The sequence below is a fragment of the Cygnus atratus genome, chromosome 2 (assembly GCF_013377495.2).
Source record: "Cygnus atratus isolate AKBS03 ecotype Queensland, Australia chromosome 2, CAtr_DNAZoo_HiC_assembly, whole genome shotgun sequence".
NCBI classification, from domain to species: Eukaryota; Metazoa; Chordata; class Aves; order Anseriformes; family Anatidae; genus Cygnus; species Cygnus atratus.
The window spans coordinates 45,992,721-46,014,795 of record NC_066363.1 but is presented as its reverse complement, the minus strand read 5'-3'; the positions used below and the strand labels follow the sequence as shown (position 1 = coordinate 46,014,795).

Genomic DNA, 22,075 nt, shown 5'->3' with positions numbered 1-22,075 from the left:
AAAGCTGTAATCTTGTGAGATCTAGATTGTTTTAGTGACTGAGCTCTTAAAATCTAAATATTTTTGAGCAGTTTTATATTACAAAGATTGTAATGAAGTCTTTATTGCTAATCTGATTTTAAAGTAATTACAAGGTGACTAGATTTATCTCACATACTTTCAAATCTCAGTCTTTTTAATAGTCTTTACTTAATAAAATTATTGCAAAAATCATTTCTAAATCCAAATCTAATACTTTTCTCGGTTAAAGGCAAGTGTAATAATTTCTACATTCCCCATTGTTTGTATTGCAGAAACTCCCATGTGTAACATCTGATTTGAAAATACCAAAATCCTTTTCAATACAATAAGTATTTAAGGCATTTAATTAATGTATCAAAAACTAGACTAGCCAAAATATTATTGAAAATAAGGCTATTACCTGTTGTTGTGCTGTCTAACATCTACACAAACAAGAGAACTCCAATTGATGAGTGCAATGTCCCTTTCATGTTCTACAAGTCTCATTTTTTTTCCAGACAGAACATAAGAAGCATTTCACATCTCATCCCATGTTTTGTCATAAGAATTTATTTCCATAAATTGGGAGAATTGCAAAGATTCATGTAAAGATCATCAGACAAATTATGGGTTTAATACATACTGTAATTGAATTCCTGTAGCTATAAAATATATTATAAATGAAACAAAAATTCTGAAATTAAGTTTTAATTCCTGTTAATGTTTTAAATTAAGTTTTAATTCCTGTTAATGTTTTAAATTCTGCAGTGTATTACCTGGGACATAGCTAAAGCCCCTGCTCAGACAACCTATTATTTAAGGTCATTTGGAATATATACACAGACATTTTTCTCATCTCACCTGCCAAGGACAGATCTTTAGAATTTTTAACTGAATTTGCCTCTGTCTAGAAATTTGCACCAACTTTCAAACTATTTTCTTGCTTAAAAGAATAGCCTGTTTACTCATACTACAACCGAACAATTTTGTTTTTAATGCTCACTAATTAAGTCTTTTTTAAAGGATTCATCATGGGAAAACATTAATGATTTTTTTCCTTATCTGTTTCCCTTGTGAGAGGTTTGAGTTTCAAATCTTGAAGTGGTAAAATGGTAAAGTCATAAGAATCTGGAAAAATGATTTTTTGTGTCTTCTTCATTCCAAGAAGCACAATGGTGATGAAAATAGTTCCAGTAACAGAGCAAAAAGGGGTTTGCATTCACAGCATCATAAAGGGTGTATAGCAGCCAGCCCAGAAATACATTATACCCCAAAGTGACACCAGATTAATTTTAGCATGCAAAGAGTAATTCTGATACCTGAGAATTAATCCTCCAACCCCAACCCCCCAAATGAACCAAAGTTGTTGTTGCTTTTTCCCACCCCCCCCCTGTAATTAATAGACTGTTTTAATTTAACTGCTGTCATAACCTCAGAAGGCAGTGAAGTTTAAGGTCTAAATTCTGCCTTTATGTTGTTGCTGCAGGATAGCAACTACTGAAGCAGCTAAGACATTGACAGCAGTATCCTTGATTAAGTTACAATCTGACAATGCTTTGCCACACTCCCTGAAAGATGAAGCCACACATCTGCTGCATTTGTAAACCTGCAGATTGCTGAAAGACAATTACTGCTTAAGTGAAAACTGCCATTCCAAACAATTAAAACCTATAGCTCTACCAGAAATCAGAACACAAGATTCTGTCTGTAAGCAGTTAATGGCATGTTTCTACGGCCTTCAGAGGGACAAAATATGAACTGAAGACTAAGTGTTACCACTGATGTTACAAAAAAAAAATTTGCTTATAGACTCTTGAGCATATAGCAATTATGGAGCATGTGAGACATTGCCAAGTCAGTGGCAATGTAATTTCATAAGTCAACACAGTTACTTATATCTTACTTATATTCAATTATAACAATCTACAATACACAGCACTTTGACCAGAGTCCCTCAGTCAACATAAGAGCAAAGTGCAAAGCAGGCTGTGATCCTAATTGCCAAATCTTTCTGCTCCCATTGACCTTCAAGAGGAGCAGAGAGTTCAGCACTCTGTGCACTGCATTCACAGGGATTTGTTTCCAGCAAAACCCCACCTGACTTGGAGAACTAGGAGTCAGATGATTTCATAAGGAGTGAACCCAGACAACAATTAGACCGGGTAAAATAGGTTAAATTTCTTTCAAGTTATTTGGTTTTCTCATGCCCTGTAATCACTAGGAGTGCTCTTTCAAATTGAAAATGTCCAGCAGCTATTAAAAATAGTATTAGAACAAACTCAATTTAATTGTCTTGTGGATAGCATGAAATTGAATACACTAAGGTCATTAACCTTCAATACCCAAATTCTATTTTTCTATAATCATGTATCCTAAACACAGGAACCCTGCATATCGGAGCCGACAATACACACATTACACTACTAAACAAAAGTTGAGGTCACAGTCAGTTGACCTTCACATTTAACATTAATAGACAAAAATACTTTCTAAAGCAAGCATTTTTTGTTTTAGACTACTTCCTCTGCTGATGGACATTCTGAACTTCAGGTTAAGCCATTTTCCTTCCTTTGGCATGTTTTGCCCCTAACTATGTAATAAAAATGCCAGTGCAATTCACATTATATGGTACCTATTAGCTCTTTTATTGCTCTTGTGATGTTTGGAAATAAATACGTATAAACTCAATTTACCCATCATTTATCTTGCAATCTCACAGAATTATAGCCCTTCATTTAAAATTCTGGGTGTATTTTATGGAGTAATAAATGCTTGAAAGCATTGTATTCTTCATGGTCACCCTTTCAGAACATGAGATTATCAATTCTTACCATGACTTCCAATGCATTTACACTTAAGTTCTTTTGTAATCTTTCCCCGCATTATAGTCTTGGCACTTGGCATATTTAGAGACTCTCTCTTATAAACTTACTGCTTATAGGTCCGTTTCAAAAGAAAGCCCATGGCAAGCAAACAGTTCGTTTTCTGTGTGATATTGTAAGAAATATGCTGCTCTTCTTCATAACCTGATATTTTAGAAGTTATATTGTAACTCAGTTTTACTGTTATCCAACACTATGGACAAAAGAAATAGCATCAAAACAAATGTCTGAACAAATGAGAAGGACAAAAGGAAGAAATGGCACAGATAACTGAACATCTTAGACATCACATCTGCACACTAATGGAAAAAATCAAGTTGGTAAAAATTATTTACATCGTTTTTTATATGGTGACCTGTATTTAAGATTTAATTATCTGTGGGACAAAACCACGGTTTTTCTTTTGTGTGCATGCATTACCTAACAAAATGGCTCACAAGGCAGAGCTATGGTTTTCACCTCTACAGCTTGCTTCTCAAAGGTATTTATATGTGGTGAGGCACTGGAACAGGTTGCCTCGAGAAGCCATGGATGGTTCTGGAGGTGTTCAAGACCAGGATGGATGAGGTCCTGAGCAACCTGATCTAGTGGGTGGCATCCCTGCCCTTGGCAGGGGGGTTGGAACTGGATGGTCTTTAAGGTTCCTTCCAACCTGAGAAGTTCTATGATTCTATGACGTTTGAGGATCTGGATCTGAAAATCCAAAGCTCCGTCTCATAGTGTTCAATGTTATACAACAAAAATAAGTCCAGCTATTTCCTAAAGGCTGGAAATGGGGAAAGCTACTGATTCTCCATCTCACCTCTACAAATAATTACAATCTTCTTTATGAGCTTTATTTTTAAACAAAGGTAATTTGATGTTTCTCTAAGCTTAGATACCGTAGCTTACTGCTGAATATACATTACTTATGCTCTTTGAAGCCTCTTTTTGTTGGGACATAAAAGGCAAGTGTAGATAAACAAGCCATCTATGTGGCTGAACCTCCAGAGCAAGGTAAAGATGAAATAAACCCTTTCTTCAGGCACATAGCAAAGTGCACAGTGTGCCTTCCTTCAAAGAGTACAGGTACAGTTCCGCTCTTATATACAAGCTGGTAGAGTTCATCTACCTACAGGTGCACTTACCTACTTATTGTGATGAAGAAAGCATCTGTTTTAAGAATGATCACCTCTGTATCTGCAAGAAGAGAACAGCAACGTATGAATGGTGAACCTGAAATCAAGCACAACAGTATTTTCATTTCATCATTGCCTGAACCAAGATTAGAAACACTCTTTCACACTGATTTTAATTTGTTAAGAGGGCCATTTTTGTGATCTCAAACTTTTCTTTTAAACTGAAATATCTTTGTGAGGTATTTTAAGTCTACTTTTACTTAGTTAAATTCCTGTGATCTTCTAAAACAAATAGACCAGATGATACACTGTGACAGAAAAGCACTCCAGTGTAAACCTGTGACTTCAAAAAGATTCTTCATGGATACAGAGATCTGAGCTATTATACCTCACAAGAAGGTCAAGACCTCACTGTTATAATTCCATAGGGATGCTGAACAAACTTTGCATTAACAGCACTTGCCTGTACGTGGAAGACACTGCAAAGAGTTTTGTTTGTCTTTCCTATGCTGTAAGCATGTGAATCTTAAATTGCAGCTCTCTCCCTAAATCAAACTATTTTTACAAAAACTGAAAGTACTGGCTGTCAGTTCATTTAATTTATACCATTATTAGCACAGACACAGAATTTCAAAATAATGTAAAGTTGGTCTTTCTTTCTTTTTTTCTTTCTTTCTTTCTTTCTTTCTTTCTTTCTTTCTTTCAATTGAAAAGGTACTTCATTAATCTCTGTTGTTCCCTATGTATCAAGGGGACATACAGAACTCAGTGGCCTTTTTGATATTTAGCAAATATTATTTAGTGTATTAAATTGAACAGTTTATTTCAACTAAAATACCGTGTAGAGAAATAGCACAGCTATCATATCTAAACACAGAGTTTCAGTACAAAATATGGAAACTGCAATTTGTTCTCCTTTGTTACAGGACTGTATTCTTCTTCATAACATGCATAATAATAACAATAATAAAAGTGCAAAAAGCTATTCAGCATGATGGAAAGCATAAGATTTTTTTCTTTCAGTAAATATCATCTGGCATTCACATCTTTCTCACTATACAAAGCCACAACTGTGGAAAGTGTGGACTCAGACAGATGTCTCATTGTAAAAGAGGTGTAAACAGTCTCAGAAGTCTTTCAACATCTTCTGACCTACAAAACTACAAATTTGATATTCTACATGCCCCACAAAGTTCACTTTTCTTCTCCATTTGAAGACATCAGCATCAAAGATCACTGCACTTTGAAAGTACAACGGAAGGCTAAAGGACAGTTCATGGGGATAGCTTTGTTGTCTGTTTTTGTCTTTAAACAAATCTGCTTTTAATTTGACGTTCATTATCTGAGGTTGCACGCCACTTACGGAGGTGACAGCTGCTTAAAACATTAGGTTGGGTTCTTCCTTCCTGACACTAAATATCAAATTGGACCTTTGTCTTCCAAACGGATGTAGGCATATGTTTCATTTTATACTCTGCAGACAGTCTATTTCAACTATTCCTGTTCCCTGGGAAGCTAGGTACCTGTACAAGGCTAAAGTACAACAATGCTCTTGTATCTCCTGTTAAATGCTTGCTACTGAATGTCTTGATTCGGTGACTTTGCTTTAAAAACCAGAAGCTTGCTGCATGTGGCTGAACTCTTTTTCTTTCCATGGAGTTAAAAAACAAGGAAATAAAGCATCTTCACACAATCTCAAGACTATCAGCCCCAGAGATGGCTTTTGTCATATACAGATGAGGGGGAGGAAACAGTTTTCAAAAAGGATAAACTCAGCAGAGGAAAAATGCACTGGTCAAAACTCAAAACATGGTGAACCAGAGATATAAATTAGAATCTAGGGAAGTATTGACAATATCCCTTTAAGTAATACCTAAAGGGTTTGAAAATAATAGTATCTTTACTGTGGTCAAACACAATGAATGTTAGATTTGAAAAGAAGAAATAGAGGATATGCAAATATACAACACAAACTTTATTGCTGGCACTTGTTTCTTTAGGGCTATCATTAATTTTTAATGTCAATACAAATTATTAAATTTAATTTCTGCCTACTTCATTGAAGAAGAAAAGTTCTCAGTACTCAAGCAATCTTAGAACTTTGAGCCATTCTTCTTCACCAATGCAGTAACACAATTATTTGGTGCCTATAGAGTTCAGCCATTTTCTCAGTAGCAGGCATTGCTACAAACTGATGCAGAGTGAAGTTGCTGACATGATCTTCCCTGGGTTTAGATGGTCTAGATTCTCACCTGACAAGTCTTTGGCACCCTAGAAATCAGTAGGACAGGGCTACACAGGAGAAATTCATTCCTTAAACACCCATTGAAGCCTTTGGAAATAGAAAGAGTTTTAAAGAAACCATTCAGGGGCTGAGTCAGCTGCCCCTTAAAGAACCAGTGGTATGACAACTTCTCTTTCCTGCAAGAGCCTTCAAGGAGCAATTTTTTCACCTCTGTTCATCTTTGGGTACCCTTTCCCAGGCTGATATAACTTGTAGCTCTTTAACCCACTGCAGTTTATTATTTCTCATATGATCAGCGATTGTTCATAGGCCCTATCCAAAACAGACTTGACTCAAAGCTCAAAAATGTCTGGAGAAATTCCCAAACAACCTCTATCTAAACTATCAGATAGCCTTTCTATACTACCCAGAAATTGTTGAAGCTCCAGATTGCAAGTTACTGGAAACTTTGGGGAAGACCAAGAGTTGATATGGATCCAGAACCAGAAGTTCAAATGTGTATTAATATAAGATGGGAAATAGCAATTGCACTGTTTTGTTGTCATTGTGAAGATATCAACACTATCAAACAAGCCAGCTGATTGTTTTTCTGATTGACCAAATAGCTAAATTAATTGCAATTGTTTCCCTTGATCTAAGACAAAGCAGAAAAGCATTTGAAAGATTTTTCCATCAATAGAATTAAGGTATGCAACTATCTCTTAGCCTTACAGGTCTCTGGTTGTAATAAACATAAGTAAATGAGCTACTCAGTAAGATGGGAGTGGGCACCTATCATTCCTAACCTTTTCACTTAGGAATCAGATGCTTTGTAAAACCAAGCTCACTCACTTATTAATTTTTTCCACACTACTGTTCCTCTTCTAGCAACCATCTATCAAACACTTTGGCCAAAACCTTAGCTTAAACTGAGACATAGCTGGATTTAAGTTAGTGGAATTATGGTGTTTGATATCACCTTTATAGAAATCAATCTGGCACTACGATGCAGAAGTGTTTGCCATCAGAAGCAGCAAAGTAAGTCATATGAAACATACAGCTATAATGTTATGTAATGGCCAGATTTATTCAGAGCTACTTGGCATAGTAACTAGACAGATAAACTTAATTTTGCACTGTAAATTAGCTGCATTATACAAAATGCATTTCATAACCTGTTGGCCCTCAGAAATTTCTTCCTTGTCCTGTCTTTTGATCAGTACCAGGCAAAAGAAAGAAGGAATCAATCCAGCCACACGGGATGGAAGCAATGCGACCAAAAAGGTGAAGGCTCAGCCACGTAAGTGCAGAGCTTGGTTATGATGAAAACGTGCAATGTAACAAATTCCTCTTCAATCAGTTCTTCCCTTTGCACTTTGTGGTCTGTCAGTTACATTCTTCTGGCTTTCTGAAACTGCATGCTTGTCTATGTCTCCCTTTATCTTATTTAATTTACATTTCTCTCCTTTCATGACATTCTGACCTCCCCTTTGATTTAGTGGTTTCTAACCTCCACCTCTCCCCTCTCTCCCCCGACCCAGTCTGCTTTTTTTTCCCAAAAGGTTCAAACATTACAGCGGTGTGGATTATATAAATAGTTTCAGTTGCCTCACCTGTCACTGTTTTCCATGTCCATTCTATATCTTTCTTGTCAAGAACTGACTGCACAACTGTCTTCCCTTTCGTTTCCTTGCTTTTATTTGCCTGCCATTACCTTGATAAAATAATACATTTCAAAATGTATTGTTCAAGTTGGGCTCTCTGTTTCAAAAGTGAACACAAGCAGTAGTTTTCCTTTCCATGGTTTTCAGAACAGCAGGACTGGGCCATTCTGAAATCAAGATATGCATGTGAAGACAGACTGACTAATTTTGATGCTTCTTTAAATTTATGTTGTAGTAAGGAAAAAAAAATGCCAAAGCAAGACAATAAAATAATATTTTTGACTTCTCCAAATTCCCAGGTTCACCTCCAGTAGACTAATCAAGAATATAAATGTTTATCGAAAAGGAAAGTATTTCATCTCATCTCTGTTCTTGCTATGCATCATGAAGTCAAGATGACACAAACAAAAGGAAAAAAAAAGTATGCTTGCGCTAACAGACAGAAACTGTGAGAATTATTATGCAGAGGTGCTCAAGAGTACAACCTTATTTCAGAAAATTCTGATAGGTCTTCTGTCTTACATAACCCAGTGCCATAGCAATACAAATAGATATGTTGGACTTCTTTAAAACTGCAGCTATAGATCAACAGATACAAAAAAAAGCACATTAGCAACATTTCTATCTGCATTACATATACTGCAATGTTTGCTCTGTGTGTATTTTAAGATACAATGGTCCTTACTTTCTTCAATTTTTTAGCAGATTTGCACATATGTACATTGACTTTGTCAATGTCTACGTAAGACCTCAGTTCTGAAGGTGATTGGAATGCATAGGTGCAGTGAACATGCAAAGAGCAATTAGAGCTTCAAGATTTAAAAAGTTACAATCATGTAGCCTGACACTGATGTTAAAACAAAATAAAACAAAACATTATCTTAGGTACTACACAACAGTTCCTGGATCTAACCCCAAATTTGTGGTTGAAAGAAATTAAGAGATTATAAGAAATCGAATGCTGATCAAGAATTTTCAAGTGATGCAGAAATTGCCACACAAGTAAATGCAGTTCTAATGCATTTAAGTTCCTTCTTACAGGAACAAAGACCAAATTTATCATTAGTCACTCTAAAGATACACCTAGTAAATTTATAAGCATATATGCACAAAGTGATGGAAAAGCAACATATCTTCACAAGTCTGGGTTTTTGCACACACAAAAGAAAAAATGAAACCTGCAAAAAGTTCCTTTTGGAAGGCTTAAAATAAGTGGTGCAAAGTCTCCTTTGCAGAACCTCTTCTTTTTTTTCTGAGCTTATTCAAGGAGATATTAAAACTCCAGAACAGGTTTCCGGATTCAAACCAAACCTTGTACTGTCAAGGTAAAGAAGCTTTATTAACACAGAATTACACTTTCTTTAGAAAACTTACGATGTGGACTGTGTAATTGAAATAATCCTATTTTTTCTCTTTAAAGTTTTTTTTAGAAGACAGATTTTTTTTTACTTCTGTTTTTCAAAGAAAGGCGGTTCTCTTTGTTTACATCTTTTATTATATTCAGGGACATTTCTAGGGGTACTTGATATTTTTGCAAAAAGTTCTACAGTTCTTCACAAGTGGTTTTTATTTTTTTAATCTGCTTTGTTATGAAACATTTGATCATGTACAGGTGAGTACACATACTACTGGACAGTTTAGAAGGAGTTCTTTAAAATTCTTCTTCTCATTTTGGATATAATCTATATGGCTGTATGAATAGTGGGTTTAGAAATGTAATGCAGTGCTACATTTTTCCACAACATAAGTTTTTTTGAGTCAAAACATGAATAAGCAAAACATGAATAAGCACAAAATTATGCGTTTTATCCTGAGTGATTTTTTTGAAAGAAGTGCATAAATAGGAGTATAAGATTTCCTAAAGATTTTGAAACGTGATGAAAATGGTACTATATGTGTAAAGCTATACCTTGATTTTTGCTCCTCCATCACAATATTTAAAAGAGATACTGACATCCAGACTGTGCTTTTCCTCTGCAAAAGAGAAAACAAACAGTACCTTTCCTGTCACAGACACTTTACAAGATGAGACATCATTTTTGATCTCTCCTCACACTCTGAGGCGAACTGGGATCTGCAGGAATTACTCCTGATTGCCAGCACTGCTAACTGTAGCAGCTTTACAGAAAAGACATAGATGAATGATTCATGCCTATATGTGTAAACAGATGCATGAGTAATGTTTGTATTAGATACCAAAGGACAAAAACAAAAAAGCTGCTGAAACTACCTCTTGAAGTGGCTGTACTCTATCTCAGGACCGAAAACCCAGAAGGGCAACTCAAATCCAAATCTGACATAATCTCATAATTCTTTATAACTTTGCTACCTAATATGCTCTGTCACCTAGTAAAGATGTGTGTTGGCAAACATCTCTTAGCTGCATTTAAAATTCCACGGTCTTCCTAAAATCTTCCTAATGTATTCCATGTTTCAATTTCAAATCCATTTAATATATACTTTTTAAATATGCTTACCTGAAGCATTATAGCAAAGTAAAGTGACTGAAGAGAAAGAGAAAACCAAGTAGCATATAAAACCCCCCAATTTCTTTCATCAAAAGCAAACACAATATTTATGACAGACGTTAATCAAGATTTGGAAGATAACATTCTGCAGTTTGTGTAAATGATGATGTAGACTTTTAAGATACAAAAACTTATGAACAGAATAGTCTGCTCAGTGTTGTGGTTATGAGTCTAGGAAGGGATTGTGTGTTAAGAAAAATAATTCCTCAGAGCGCATAATATCTTTCCCCTCTGGTTTCTCCTTTACACTTTTAGTTAATTTCCCATTCTCTTCTGTCAACACTGCTGCTAATAATTCAACTTCACAAGCCAGCCGGATAACTGAAGAGCAAAACAAAAAAAAAACCTCTTTCTACCTTTGCTAACAAACCAAGATTTCCTTAAAATAAAGAAATATAGGTACACATTAGATACAAGGATTTAGGCCCTATCTTCATACTGGATCAAATAGAGTGTAAGATCAACTCAACACTCTTCTAAAAGATGTGATGGAAAAAGAAGTTAGATTTCTAAGTCACCCAAAAGTTTTTTAATGTTGTACCTGGTATTTAATTTAAATATTACAACCCAAGTAGAAAGTACGGCTTTCCTTCATTATGCTATGTCCTGGAGTGCAATGCTGAATGAATCAGCTCCAGGCTGTAACAGCAAAACGTGTTTTTGAGAGGAGCAAGCACACAGCTGCTTAACCATATGGAAGTTTAGCTACACATGAAGCTCTGTTAATATCCACTTCTCACCTCCTCACATACATCCAAACGTGTTGCCCCAGTGCAGGCTCCTACTTCCCCCTTTGCTTCCTTGCAGCCTCCTACTCTTATGATTCCTTTGTTCCCTATAATACCTCAGTTGTTCTGAGTCCTCTGGCAGGTCAGTCAGCCGTGCGACCTTGAATGCTGACAAGCATCGAGCCAAATACACCAAGTTTTGCACAGCTTACTCGAGATGAACAGTAGATGGCTCTGGTAACTGAATATACATGCATCACTTACAGGAAAAATCAATCAAACAATTTCATGTCCTTTCCACACAGCTGGGATCCTGCAAAGTGACTATATTGCTTTGCAGGGGATATATACTGCATTTTTAGTCACTTGCTATGTATAGGTTTATACATCAATATGATTTGATCCTCTCTTCTGAAGTTTTCTGTAGCAAAACTTAAAAGGAAGATAGATGGGGCCCAAAGCACAGAATTGTATGCTTTGAAAAACTAGATCATAAATTATGCACATGACAGCTAATGAAGAGCAAACCTGTAAAAGGAGTTAAACAGCTAGTTTAGCATTAGAAGCATGAACATGCCTAAACCAATTATATTTACCTGATAAGCTTACTGATTGGTTTCAAGTTGACAAAGAAATAGTTTGTATAACACACACTAGGGCCAATTATTTTATCTACTGAATTTTTCCTGGATATTAGTAAATTCCCCATTTATTAGTGCAGAACTGGAGAGGGGAAGTTCTTAGCACAAACTTGATTGCTTACTACACCTGTTTTTCACCAGTTTGTTTTAAGTAACTGACCAAAGAAGAGTCCAATTCTTCTCCCCCAATAACAATAGAATCATGCTACTAGAGAGCAAGATACTCACTTAGTATATGGAAAATTTCCCTAAGGTGTGACTAACTAAACAGATAACTCCTTGAACCTCTTCAAAATTCACATGACTGCACTGAAATACAAAATCAGAAGCCGCTACCAAGCATACAGTCTCTACCCAACCATCATCAATCAAAATGCATACTCAGTTCTGTTGCTCATTCCCTGTGGGCTTCTGGCACTGCATCCCATCTGTGCTCTCACCATTTGTTTGTGAGCTGCATACTTAGGCTGGTACTCTGCTTTCACACCCTTCTGAAAATGCCTGGTGCTTAGGAGACACTTCATATGTAACATGCAGTTGCCTATGCTCAGGAAAACAAACCATGCCATGTAAACACCATTCTCTGCTGTAGGCTGACTGGCAATATGTTGGCCTTTGAAAAGATGAATCCAAACAGTGCAGCATCCTCTTCAGGATAGAGAGTTACTTCGTGTTGACACCACACCCTGCACTCCAACAGGAGGAAGAAAGAGACACAGCCTCATTTCCTTAGCACATCCTGTAGAGACCACTGCTAAGCACCCTGGAATGCAGTTCCAAAAAGGCATTGCCATGTTGCCAACATAAGAAATTTGGAGAAATTTGTTTCTGAAACCAAGCTCCTGTGTTTTCCATTTAGGAGAGATGAATACCCACCTCAACGCTCCTGGAGAGCGTGGAGGGAGCACTATCATGACACCCCAAAGTGAAAGCAGTATGCTTTTACCCATTTTGTTTGGAAGCCGTTCAGGTTTTATGGGGAAAAAGAAAAGCTCATGGCTACCTGAGTTCCTGACACAAGCTGGCCCTTAACCCAGAAACTACAATTAGTTTCTTCCGTCCTCTGTGTACTCAGTATGAGCACAGCAGGAAGAACAGGCATTGCCATTACCTTGAACTTGTCTTCCATGCAGATCAAAACTCTGAGTGTTTCAAGTAGCCCTGGGCTTTTCTTTAGCAGGTGCGTGAGAATGAAGTGACAGACTTTAGGGAGGAAGGGGAAATAAAGTAATATTTTGAATGTTTCCTTTACTGTTGGATATTGCCAGTGTTTATTCTAACATATCACCTAATCTAAAGTCATGTCAATGGAAAGGCTTCACCAGAGACTGCAACAAACTGTTTATTCAGTAAAGGTCATTCACTTGGTGCTGTACATCATTTAGTTCTATTGTGAACAAAAGCCCAGCTGTGACATTTAATGATTTAAAGCTAGGTAGGGTTACTGTTTCCACAACTAGTCTCATTGCCAGAAAGAATTCTAGTAAAATTGTTTTGAAGATGCAGCGTGAAATGTTTCTTCTGATTTAAAGGCGGTATGTTTTTTGAAGGTCTGACCTACGCATTTTGTGGCTTTATTTACCTTGTTGAAGAATAAAGTGACAATTTGTTGTTTATAAATACATTAGAAAAGTGGTTTATAGCATATTTTCCCTTTGAAGTCAGTAAAAAAGGTCTTGCTTTTACAAGTAGAAATATTCAGAAAGGACTTTGCTTGATTTGTGTTTGTTAGAAATTGCTCTTGGGAGTTAGATCTCTTCTCATTGCAACTTTATTTCTTTGTGCAGAGCAGAAGCTTTATAAAAGAAGTTTAGCCCTTGTGACTGCAAAGACAACTTTTTAATGTCCTTAAGATACCAGCAGCAGGTATTAAAGATTGTTCCTTACACCAAGCACTTTGCCTTGTCTTTTCCCAGTGATCTGTAGCACATGTGCTCTGACTCCTGCTATAGAGACAATAAGAGATGGCAGTCTTTCAGCTGCCAGAAGATACTTTCAGTCATGTTAACCCCGAGCAAAACATCTCTCTTATCATTTTCCCCCTCCTTTATTATACCTGATGGCTCTTCACACAGCACATTAAAAAAAAAAAAAGAGAGAGAGAGACAGAGAGAGAGACAGAAAAACAGAAGACTGAATTAGGAGCTAAGTGGATGAACCAGAGCAGTCAGACTTGTGGTGCAGAGCAATACGTAAGGTAGTGCAGAAAAATGTCTAGTTGTTGCAACACCTATACTTGAGTAGCAGGAGCGAAGAGGCCTTGCTAGTAGCTCTCTGGCCTATTCCTTTGGCATGCACTTGCAAGATGGTGAAAGATGGAATGGGACACAAATGAAGTCTGAGAAGGAGAAAAACTGAGTTTGTGGAAGGGAAAGGAGAGCACAACAAACAACTTTTCAGAAATGGAGTACAATTACCCAGTATATCCCTTCTTGTGAAGTCTTCAAGACATTTTCAGCCAGAGTTGTCATGTTTCCCGGACACAAGTACCATGGACACACTGCAGCTTGTAGTGCATATTCTGTAAACCTAGTATATCTCATAGTGTACCAATTAACACACCATGAAAAGCTCCATAAATGCACATTTCTGCTGTTTGCACTACAGACTTGTCTTTTTTTCCTTTCTCCCACTCTCCTTGGTCACAGTTCATTGCTACAAAACTCCTGAACTAAGATGAGTTGTGGCATGAACCTGGAATGTAATCACAGACCTTTACACCTTCAATCTAAAGTACTCCCAGAAGAGTTACTGTAATGGCATGCCTCACATGTTTCAGAGAAAAATTAACTAGACCTTTTGCCATACTATAGCCCATTGTTCTAATTTCAGCAATGCTACAACATAGACTCTGTGTGATTAAATAAGTCGTAACTTAATTTAATATATATCTGACCACAAAGCCCTTCTTTATTTGAGTCACATTTTTTACATGATATATGTTTAAAGGAGTATATACAGCTCTACTGTTCTTCAGACTCTGGTACTATGCAATGGGTATCTAATCTCTCTGTGTGCCAGTCAGCTGTAGCCTCAGGACATTCAGAATCTGCTGCAGTTATGAAAAGAGAAACATCATTTGGTTTCAATACACGTCTCTCATATAGAATTTAAACACTACAAACAACAAAGTGCTAAAAAATACTGTTACTCCAATAGCCCAAGATATTTTTTTAGAAAACTCTATAAACTAACTCTACAAATATGCCACACAATGGTTTAACAATAAAATTTCATATCATGCAGTTTTCAGATTCAGCTCATATATGCAGAATTAATGTAGCACACAAGAAACCACATGTTCTTTCTGATAGTATGAACTCCATGGAAAATACCTGAGATTTTTTTCTTCAATTACTTTAGCAATTTCCATGCTGTCCAGATTAATTTCTTGAAATGATGTCCTCTTCAGCAGGACAAATAATAAAATACAGCAGCATCCCTCAACAGTGAGCACTCCCAGCTACACAATTAAAACTGGAGGGATCAATGGAAAACTAAAGGCACTTAGTGCTTAGTATTCAGCTAGATGAAAAGGACCTTCCTCTGGCAGGCAGGAGTTCAGAACATCTAAGACCAGTTTAAAGCTGAAACCAGAGTTTCAAATGTACATGCTAAGACATTCTGGGAAGCTTTCCAGTATTTATCTCCTTAAAGCTGGGCTTCAACATCCCACACGCCGTGTCTCTGTTGGCACTTCTACCATCAAGGGAATTGTTAGCCTAGCAACACAGGGATTTCTGAACAATCCTCTCATAGGATATGGATATGGATAGAATTCCTTCTGCTTTTGATCAAGTCAGGAAAAAAAAAAAAGTGACTGTCCTTGCAACTCCTAAAGGCAAAGTTGCTTGTGCATAAAAGCAAAAGAGTGACAACAATCTCAATAAAAAATGGCACGGATATCAAAGCAAATACTGATGTGATTACAGCATAGGTTTGATAAAAGTTATTGCTTAATTGATATGCAATTGCTATGAACTGCAGCCATTTCCATCACTGAATAAAGGTTGTTACAGAAAGAGATTTAGATATACCATCTTCTAGTACTGTCATGCCAAACTTCTTAAGCCTCTTGCCCTGATGGTGCAATCCATGACTTTCAATGTCTGCCTTCTCTAGACACTACAGGGAGAGAGTCTGACTTGACCAGAGAGAGTACTGAAGGACAAAGACAACAGCTACCTAAAGGAATGATGTTTTTATACCCAGGTGTGTTTTATATCTGATTTCTTGAGATCTCAGATGCTTTCCTGATTCAGACATACAAAATGAAATAAGAGTTAATTTCAAACTCATCTGGATATCTGGAGACAAGGGACTTTTTTTTAGCTTGCTGGAAGAGAGGAGGACTCTTAATCATTGAGTTAGAAAATCACAATCCTTTTAGTTCCCTCTCTGTCCCCACACACCATGAACTCTCTGCTATATGACATACTTGTCCTCCCAAGACAGTTGCAGAAAGTCCTAGACCAGTCCTCCCTAGAGCCTCCTGGTAGGGGCACCCCTCTGGGAAACAAAAGATGTGGGATCTGATTGCTGTAGGCTATGGAAGCCAGTGAACTCACATAGGTGGCAAGCTTTCGGACTGGGTGGCGGCACCATTTCTGGATGTGTTTTTGAAGAAAACTTTGTTTAGATTTAGGATGCCTAATTTGCAAATCCAGATCAGGATAAGCTATTGCAACTCTAGGCTCTGCCAAGAAGGCAGATGTTCTGGGTATGAACAAGAAAATATGAAAGTACTCAGGAAATTTTGCTTGGGTCCTAGTGAATTTCAGATTCCTACTAACACAGGAAGGTTTTGTGAAGAGCACTCTTAAGTTACCTTAAAAATTATTAAGGGCAATCTTCACCTTATTTCTTCTATACTCATCCTATGTTAGGCACCAATGTAGTTTTGTGGCTCTTGGCTGAAGCAATAAATAGCACGGCAACAGCACTTGCTTGTCATTGCTATTTCTCATTCTTGCTGTTTTTTGTTGTTGTTTGTTTGTTTGTTTTTGACTTTTCCCTCCTTTCTACCCCTCTTTCCTGGTGAACAAGATCGGTTATTCCTGAGCATTGTGACCACATACAATATTCGGACAGTTTGCTTAGGATGAAATGACAATGAGACTGCAAAATCTGAGATGTCCTTCTCAGTTCAGTGACAATACAGTGATGATAAAATGGATGTTCAAGAGCTCTCTTCTTGCTGGGATTATAACTCATTATTGAATTTTCAGTTAAAATCCAATTCAGACTTATGACAAACTAAGGCCACTTCAAAGCTTCTTTGGAGCTTTTAATGGAGAAATGTCACTGAGTCCCTTGCCATAAAGATTACAGAGGTTTATCTCGTCTGACATGTTGAGGCCATGAAGGTGAAAAGTTTGGTTCTGATTATGAATTGCACTGTTCAGAATCCATTTCCTATAGCTTATGCCTATAAGGAGTTCTTGCATTGCAAGAGGGGTGTGGGCATAGAAGACCCCTGTTCAGTGGATTCAGACTACTGTTCAGAGCCTGAAAATAACAGACCGTAACTATCTTCCTTCATAAGGGTGTCAAATTCCTTCATCAAAAATCAGACACCTAGTAGTTATTTAAGATTACAAAGCAAAGCCAAAGTCTTACTGAAATCAGTTCAAAACTATTCATGAATTGAATAGAAATGGAATCTGGCTCTCAAAACTAGTTAGTACTGTGCTTAATCTATGACTGATAAGCAAGTCTACACTAAAACTTTACTTTTCTTTTTTCTTAAATCTATGTGACTCCTCTGTATTTTGACTCCAAACATCTTCCATAACTCTCAATTCTTTAAGAAGCTCAATGATAGCTAGAAGCATGTATCTTCTGAACTACAACTTTTGTAACTCCGTGTTAGTAATTTCCCTCTCCCACCTCCCCTCATATCCCCATTTTCTCGAGGTCTTGCTGTCCTCTAGTGGCGAAGGGCTATAACACGTAAAGTTAAGGGAGCATTTAAAAGTGGATGTTCTTCATTATGTAATCTCTGCTCCAGGTAATTCTCAGGCCTCTCAACAAATGGATTCCTGAAAGAAGCTGCTGATCTCAGCTTGATAGACTGCAATAAAATTACTGAGTGTAACATAGTAAGTTCAGCAGTTATTTGAATTTAAAATTATGTCCCAAGGCTGAATTTGTTAGGCAGTTTACAATTAACCACCTGTATATCACATTATTTTCAGCTTGAAAAGGAAAATCCATTGTATTAGAGATTCTCATAAACATGCCTATAAAAAAATTATCCTAAGACTTTGGATGGGTTTTTCAACACATTTCTTCAGACTTAAAAGTACAGTCCTCTAAAGCTTAATTTTATGACAAAGTGTTGCTTAAAAATGTACACTTCTAACTTGCTTATCTAGTGATGAACTGTAATCAGTTTCTGAGTTATTCTGTCTTCTACACCCACTTACAATAACTTAAATTACCAGAACCCTCATGTATGCAATTTCATGTTGGGTCAAAGAAGACTGCAAGTTATAAGCCAGTCATAATGACAGGTATAGCCCTGGCCATGCTGGTCACTTGAAAAAGGGAAGAAGGCATCTATCTCCCCACCATGTAGCAGACATTCCCTCAGATGTATACAGCTCCAGGACCCTATAGACCAGTCATGGTCTATATAGAGCCAGCTGGGGAACCACACAACTGCTGATCAGCTCTTGCTTAGCATGAGGGCCTCAGTGGAGGACAGACACAGATGCCTTTCACACAGGTGAACAAAAGGCAGGTGCCACAACAGGGCAGAGGCAACAAAGCAATTTTCATGCTCAGACCTTGAGATTGGGGAGTTTCAGGCTTTTTTGGAACAAATAGAGTACCAGATTCAAAACAGATCATCTGAATTGGAAAATTCCCCCTGACCTGATTGTGTTTTACATCAGGTCTCAGGTTTTACAAAAGTAAGAAGCTGAGTAAATAGATCAGTCATTTGGCTTATTCAAGCTTGCACTTACTACGCAGGCTGGAGTACTAGGGAAAGCCAATCAGTCAATAAAAGACAGCCCAGTAGCAAGCAACCTTTTAGAGAAAGGTCTTCATCATCACTAAAAAGAGGGAAGTAGAATCCTATATAATCCAGGACAAAACTAATCTTACCATGTTACATCTTTTCACTGCATATCGTCTGTAGAGCTCTCTTAATCATCTTAATCATCTCTCATGAATCAACTTGATCCAGTGCAGGCACAAACAACTCAGTAGTGACTTACAAAGGCTTCTACCACACTTTGTTTATGACTGCAGTATATAGCCTTAAAAGTCACTGCAGCATGAGTTAACAAAAAGGATATTTTGTAGAAGTTTGTTCAGCTGCCTTTCATTTAAAGCATCTTCTGCTTTCAGGTCATTATTGACATCTATTCTAATCAGAGCAACTCTTATTTTTAGCAAGTAGTCAATCTCTGGCAACATGTAACCTCGAAGTCTTCAGCTTCCTCTTAACTACCTATATCCTGACCTTGTACACTAAATTTTACAGGGATACATAGGTAATTATATATTGGATACATTATTGTAAAATGAACATCGGCTAAGTTGGAGCTCAACCTAATAGTATATGTAAAAATCCTATGTTCTATCAGAAGGCTAGTTCTGGCAGCTCTACTTACCTCCACAGGACAGATCCTCACGTTGATAGATTTTGTTCATTACCCATTGATAACAGTACCTAAAATAAATTAAAGACAAGAATAAAAAACTTCAACAATAAATCATTTGGTATTATAGTAAATATATCAAAGACAAAAGCACTCTCCCTAGAGGTACCATGTAAATGTTTTTAAACTTCAGCCCAGTAGATTTTATTAACAGCAAACCAAATTTTAAGACAGCCAGGACAGCTAACTGGAATTGAGCGAAGGGATATTACATGCCATATAATGTGATGCTCAGCAAAATAAATAAATAAATAAAATAAAATAAAATAAAATAAAATAAAATAAAAATATGGGGGTTAGTCTTTCATAGTCTGGACATTGGTCTGCTGCTAGAAAGTGTTGAGTTACTGCCTCTGTATCACTTGTTTGTTTTTCCTCTTTCCTTCACTTATTAAACTATCTTTATTCGACCCACAAGTTTTTTTGTTTTTGCTCTTCTGATTCTCTCCCCCATCCTGCTCAGCAGGGGTTGTGAGTGAATGACTGGTGAGTGCTTAATTACTGGCCAGGGTCAAGCTACCCCAACATCCCACACATGAATTGTCTTAACAACGGCTCTATATTAGGTAAATAACAGTAATGTTAAGCATGAAGCTGATGAAGCATCCCAAATGTCTGCGCTGAATGGTGAAGAACATTATGACCCAATTCACAGAGCATCAATGTCCTCAAAGTACTAAAGGTTGGGCTGCTCCAAATGAAGCCTAAACGAGTAATGTAACAAGATAATGTTGTTTTTAAAGAACTTGATATTTTCTCCAGTGAACAATTTTGTGGGTCAATTCTTTTCTGTAAGTTAAGACAGCTCATCCTCAGATTTTCTGAGATGCTATTTCCAACATCTGTGCAAAGATATGAACAGTTGGATGTCTTTCTGAATTGTACTAATGGGTGATTTAAAGCAATCTTTGTTAGCTTACAAATTAGATGTTGAAAGAAGCTATCCTAATCTCTAAACATTAGAGAAAACCAACACATGAAACAACAAGTAAGAAGGGTAATCTTTCTATTTAGAAAGGCTTGTGTCAACATATTCTCTACTACCCATAACGTTTCTGTAATGCATCCAGAGGCAGCATTAGAGAAACAATATCTACAGTCCTCCAATCTATGTGCTACTGTCAAGTGGATTATTATAAGGAATCCAGGAATTCTTACAATACTACCATTTTTATTCTGGGTTTAAAGCCTAGAGATTTTGATTTTCACAGACTCAGAACACAAAAGGAATTCAGTTCAAGCACCAGCATGAACATATTTCTAATTATTCCCACAGCTCAAACATCAGTGGAGAGCCTGATACCAACATAAAATGAAGAAACCAAGAGCCTTGCTTTGTCACGGAATTACAGGCTCATTGGCTGAATCACCTTGTACATATTCTTGTCAATATTAGAGAAGACATAGTAGCTTCCTTCCTCTTCCTACAGTTATCATATATTCTGTATCTTTTGTTTTGATTTTTCACTGAAAAATAGTTTAACTGGAATAGATTACCAATGTAATCATAAATGACATTCAGACAAGAAATTATTTTTCCCCCATGAAAACACAGGGGGAAAGTTAGGGCAAAATCAAGTCAGTGGCAAATGAATTTTATTAACAGCAGACAAAGTTTTAAGACACAGCCAGGACAGCTAACTGGAATTGAGCAAAAGGATATTGCATGCCATAAAATGTGATACTCAGCAAAAAAAAAAAATTAAAAAAAAATATATGGGAGGTTAGTCTTTCCGAAGTAGCCATTGCTCAGAGACTGGCATATTCTCCAAATTCAGAATTTTCACTTAGGAAAATCCCTTTTCTCTATTGTACACAAGAGTAAGTGATCTTCCCTTCAATAGATTTTGAGATTCGGGACTGTATCAATGGAAAGATATTTCTAGCATTTTTTTTAATTTTTTTTTTCAACTACCTGAAAGGAAGTTGTGGAGAGCTGGGGTTCAACCTCTTCTCACAGATAACTAGTGATAGGACAAGAGGGGATGGCCTCACATTGCTCCAGGGGAGATTCAGGTTGGAAATGAGGAGACATTTCCACATTTCCTCTCAGAAAGAGAAGTCAGGCATTGGAATGGGTTGCCCAGGGAGGTGGTGGCATCACCGTCCCTGGGGATGTTTAAGGAAAGGTTGGAGACGGTGCTTAGGGACATGGTTTAGTGGGTGATATTGGTGGATAGAGGATGGTTGGACCAGATGATCTTGGAGGTCTTTTTCAACCTTAATGCTTCTATGATTCTTTAAGAAAAAAAAAGATTGGTATTAAAATTGGTCATGTCTAACAAACCTGGCACATATGTGAGGAAAAAATCGCTTTAGAGTAGCTATATTTTTGGTTTTCATGCTGACAGTAAAACAGGTTCTGAGATGTGGGAACAAACTGACATTCTCCTGAGTTTCATGGATCTGTTTCTCTGAAATACCCACGACGGTCGAAGGAACCAAAGCTTTTGAAGAGGTACATAACCCTGCCTTCAGCACACAACATTTAATTTTCAGGAGACAGAGAACGCATTTCATTTTTAAAAGTAGCTATCAAACACGCCATGTCAGAGGATAATCTAAAAGGCATATAATCTACAACTGCCTTATTCCTAAAAGGGAAGATTATCAAATG

General features: G+C 37.0%; 1 long non-coding RNA gene across 1 annotated transcript in view; it reads right to left on the bottom strand.

The window, feature by feature from the left end:
• Positions 1–4,021: 4,021 nt before the first annotated feature.
• LOC126913210 (uncharacterized) overlaps positions 4,022–22,075 on the bottom strand; it is a 19,139-nt gene continuing 1,085 nt past the window's right edge. Inside the window, exons 2-3 of the long non-coding RNA XR_007707916.1 lie at positions 19,411–19,469; positions 4,022–4,097 (exon numbers count right to left, since the gene is read on the bottom strand). This is a non-coding gene — a long non-coding RNA (uncharacterized LOC126913210). The remainder of the gene's footprint in view (positions 4,098–19,410; positions 19,470–22,075) is intronic.